General features: G+C 34.0%; 1 long non-coding RNA gene across 1 annotated transcript; it reads left to right on the top strand.

Annotated features, from left to right (window-relative positions):
- Positions 1-3,118: 3,118 nt before the first annotated feature.
- LOC136783619 (uncharacterized) lies at positions 3,119-4,586 on the top strand. The gene is made up of 3 exons (XR_010824292.1): positions 3,119-3,261; positions 3,510-3,887; positions 3,986-4,586. It is a non-coding gene; the product is annotated as an uncharacterized lncRNA (long non-coding RNA).
- Positions 4,587-5,024: the final 438 nt, after the last annotated feature.

The following is a 5,024-nucleotide window of genomic DNA, read 5'->3' as shown; positions in this document are numbered from 1 at the left end:
GTAACTAGTTAGAAATACCACAAAGTTTCAATTCTTAATTTTAAATATACTTAATTTATTCTTACAATACCAAATTACTTATCTGAATATTTTATCCTCTTATCACTTATTTTTCAATCACAATTATCTTCAGAATGAATATTTAAACCTTTATGTTTTTCAAAATATGTTATAAATTCTCCTCTATTTGACAGTTTGACACTTCTCTCTTGTGTTTTTGGCATTGAATGTACCGAGAAACCATGTGATCACAATATCATACATTTTCAACCACATTTGTATAATGAACATAGACTTTCACACCTTCTGTGCAAATTAGCCCATCTTGCCGCCATGTTATCCCCACTGAAAAATAGGACATTTGACCCACTACCATTTTATAAATATATTGTATAAAATTTTGTGTAAGTTTTTTTATTTATTGAATAAATTTTTATCTTTGCTAACTAGCAATTGAAAGTCTCATTATTGGACAAACCTTCCAACCATGAAGAATACATAAGGAGGTCCAACTCCGTGGTGTAGGAGCGTGCCAAAGACCGTTATGGGAAATATTTAGCATTTTGGCCACAAGCGGCACTTGTGTTACATGTTTACCCATCAACCTCTTTCCCTATTCCCCATCATCAACACTTTACCTAATCATATTAAATAGGAAATATATTGTACTTCAAATTATATACAAATTTCTTAATTAAAATTATCAAATAAGTGAGTAACATAAATATGAACAAAAAATGAATTAATATCACTTATGTGAAATTTAAATATATGAAAAGATAGTTTGGCAACTGTAATAATTACTTATGTCCATAAATATAAAAGAATCAATATATAATCATGATTAATTAATAAATGTAGTATGTTGTTAAATATATGCATGTTAATACGTTATTTTCTTATATATATTTAAAAGTTAAGACTAATAATGAATCATTTTTCTCTTTTTTAATTATAGATGCTGTAGTTGTCCCCCTCTCCGCAACTGTTGGTGCTCGTGCCTACGTGTGAGCATGTACTTTTGTATTGTTTTTAAATAAACAGGGTTTTCTAAGCCTTTGGGCTTTTTTCCCCTTCAATTTATTGTTTTTTATTTCCTAACAATTCCCATTATCCATTATCCAAGCATAGAGCAATATAGAAAGAATAAAGAAGAAAATTGGATTTTATAATAATTTGTTAAAATTTTAAAAGCAGGATTCCAAGAAGAATAATAAATCAAATTAAAAAAAAACATGCAAATATATTTCTCTATTTCACTATTTTGTCGATAGTAGTAGTAGTAGTAAAAAAAACTGAGTAGAGGGGTCTTGGAGGGGATAGACGGGGTCTTGAAACGCGACGAGGTCTATGAGCTTGATCACGGTGAGCGCGAAACGCTGTGCTCAGCTGAATAGCACATCCAAGACCACTATTCTCTCACTCACTCTCTCACTCTCTCTCTCTCCACGGGAGAAAGACGATCGTGTTTCTCTTGCGTCGAGGGCTAGGACGTTTTGGTGATTAGGGAGGGGTGGTAGCGGGGACGGTGATGGTGGCGTTGATGGTGGCGGTGGTCTCAGCGAGTCCCGAGGTAACGAGTGTTCTTTCTCTTTCTCTTGCATTGAGGGCTAGAACGGCGGATCGCTCTCTACCTACGAGGGAGTCGGTCGCGCGGGGCACCCAGGAGCGGAAGGACTCGGTTGGGCACCCCATCCATTCTATAAAAAATTTAACGTAGGAGGGGGGGAGGTCACGTGGGTAACCCCCCCCCCCCCAACTACAGGAGTTTAACGTCAGGGGAGATACACGTGGGCATCCCAACTCCAAAACATTGCGCACATACTCATCTTAGGTTTCTTCAATTGATCAAAAGAACAATATTATCTTACCCTCCCATGCGCTCCCCTCGCCTCGCGGCCGAGATGTTAGGTGCAGAATCTGACCGGAATTCCGCCGAGGAGTGGGGGCAATTCCCCTACTTCCTCTCCCCCGCGGAACCCCGATCCCCTCGCTACCCGGTCATAGAATCCTTACAGCTACACTAATACGGTTTCTATTGACTGAATTCTAGGCTTAACTCTTTCACTATTTGTAAATAAATTATTATTATTACCTATTAGAAGTTGACTTAAGTAAAAAATAAATCATTACCTAAATTTATCAAATAATATTAATTATAAATTAAACTCTAACCAGAAGTTTTCTTTTTAAGTATAAGCCAGTATGTAAATAACCCTTTGTTTTCTACTGAACCTATCCACTCTCCTGATTCTTCACAAGATTGAAACAAAAGTAGCAGTGATAAAGGTAAGTTTTTTTCTAAATGTTGTAAATAATCTTCTTCTGTTAAAATATTCTTAAGAGATTCATTTTCGTTAAACTTTTCAGATTCATTAGTCTTCTTTTTACTCTATTTGGTTTTCTGCAGCACATTATAATCCATGTTATCAGGGTTGAATGGATACAATCCTGTAGCTTTAAACCCGTTTATAATAACTTTTCTCACTTATTTAAATAACTCTAATGTAATTTCGAAGGCTCTAGGAAAATCTTATTTTTTTAGTCGTCTGTTATTGTTTTTGGTTTTCCACGTAGGAGCAGCGTTTTTATTATATACATCTTTGAGCGAATGAAAATATCCAATGTCCAAAGGCTGGGTAATGTGTGTCGAATGTGAGAACAATGTAAAAAGCTCTATTTGCTTTTCTACACAGAACTTTACAAGTGGCATAGTCACATGCGATGCATGCCTATCCATGCACAATGACCGCCACTAATGGCCTGCAAGATTTTTTTGATGCGTTTAGGAACCTTGTCACCTCATGGATTTTTCCCCGCCTGTAGCAGTTTCTACAGTGAAAGACTGGAAAGAGTATAGGATATGTATGATAGGCTATCCTTTTTTATATGCCTTAAAGAGAAAGAAAGAGCCTTATTCCACGTTCAACGTGGTTTCTCCAGGCCTTCGTTTCATATTTTCCTATCTCGGACGTCGCCATTGCACTTCTCTCTCTAACTAATGGATTTCTATCTGCGTCTTTGTCTAAAATAATTCTACGCCTCTGGGTGATTTTTTGGTGAGTCTATACCACTGGACCTATCTGTGAGTCTTGTGAGAGTAGTGAAAAGTGCAGAAATGTCAGTCTGACAGAGCGGATTTTTAATCAAACGAGTGTTAGTATAAATTGTTAATGAGTTTTAATTTGTTGGAAAATATTAATCAGTTATAGTGAAGTTATACATTTTTTAATGACTTTTCTGGATTATCGAAGAAAACAGGTATAATAAATTTTGTATACTTTTAAAAACTTACATTACATATTAAGGAAAAATGTAATATACTTTTTGTAAAAATTAACTTAATATATAAAAATGTAATAAACAAATAGATTCATGAATTTATATAAGAAATACATAATAAAAAATATTATTATAATTTTTTCAATGGAATGCAGATCCTTGCATATTTATTATCATATATAATTAATTGATAAAATTAGTGCTAATTATAATGTCTCTTTTCCCAGGTGTAAAGGTTCTACGGAAAGTTCTACCAAGAGTAAAGTGTATACGTCATGCTGATTTCAACCAGAGGAATTAAGCAACGCTAAGGAATGGAACACAGATTCAGATAGTATACGCAGTATGCTCTCCACATCTATAAAAGCCAACCTGTTTTCTTAGATAAGTAATATTATTGATAATCATATATAAAATGTATTCAAACATGATCCTTTGTAGTTTCTCTTATGTTTCGCAGGTCAAATTTTCTAACAAAGCTGATGAGCTACATCCAATGGATGAATATAAATGAGGCCAGGCTATGTGTCCATTCTGTTGCTTCGAATTTGGAATCTCCATGCAGAAACGAAATTGGAAATATTAAAAAAAGATTTGTTATTCTGGTATAATTTAAATATGATCTAAATGTATCAATATGGCAATTAATAGTAGTAATTTTTCGTGCTTGTTATATCTAAATTTATTTTCTTTGCTGTTTTAGGTTCAGTAAATATTAGTAGATTTGGCTGTCAGTATTTAGTTTGAATAACTGTCCTGCATTTTAAATGAAGATGGAAGAAAATCTTATATATTGAAAGTAGGATACAGGATAATGAATTAATCTTTCAAAATACTTTTCTTTTCTTTATTTAGATTACGTTTATATATTATACTATGAATTATAACAGATATATCGTAATGGGTATATACATTTTATACGCGAAGGCATATAATATATTTCTTTTATTTATACAAGTAACAGTATTTATAAAATAGTTAAGGCTCGCGAATGGAGTAATTTTAAAAAGCTAATATATATTTAAACATATTCGCAGGAATAATTTTGTACTGTTCTTGATATCCTTCCAGGTTTAATGCTTGCGTCAAATTTCTAGCTGCCACTAATCTGAAAATATCTGCCTTCTCCTCGAATTTTATTTAAATGATTACCATTTAGCAATATGCAACGTAAAGCTAAAAATATCGTTAAACGAAAGAAGAATGTCTTCTGCCTCCAATAATAGTATTTCGTCAATCAAAACAATCGGCCAAAAACTATGAAAACGAAACGTGAAGCTTAGTATTCGTATTAGATATACAAATTGTTCAATAACACCATCTATATATAAATATACGTCATATGCCCCCCTCTACTCTTTCCAGTCACTCAATGTAGAAACTGGTCCAGGCGGGGAAGAATCCATAGGGAGGTATGGTTCCTAAACGCATCAAAAAAATCTTGCAGGCCATTAGTGGCGGTCATTGTACACAACAACTGGAAATTCTATTTTACTTTTCACTAGTCATGGCTAAAAAACTCTGGTAATGTATTCGTAGAAAGTTTCTGTGGTCATCCATCCAGTGTCAGAGATACCAACACCCCAGCTTTTTGAAAATTTTGTAACATTTTCTTTGGGAGATCAGATGCATATTTGTACAAGACCATAGGTGGTGCCTTTGTACCCGATGCTTATACAGGGTCTTTTCCTAACAGCGGAGCATAGGAGATTCGTGTTAGTTGACTATAGCACTCGGAATGA

This window comes from Prorops nasuta, unplaced genomic scaffold (genome assembly GCF_024137725.1).
Source record: "Prorops nasuta isolate Cenicafe-Biocafe unplaced genomic scaffold, Cenicafe_Pnas_1.2 PNAS00034, whole genome shotgun sequence".
Lineage (NCBI taxonomy): Eukaryota > Metazoa > Arthropoda > Insecta > Hymenoptera > Bethylidae > Prorops > Prorops nasuta.
This window is presented reverse-complemented; position numbering and strand designations above follow the sequence as displayed.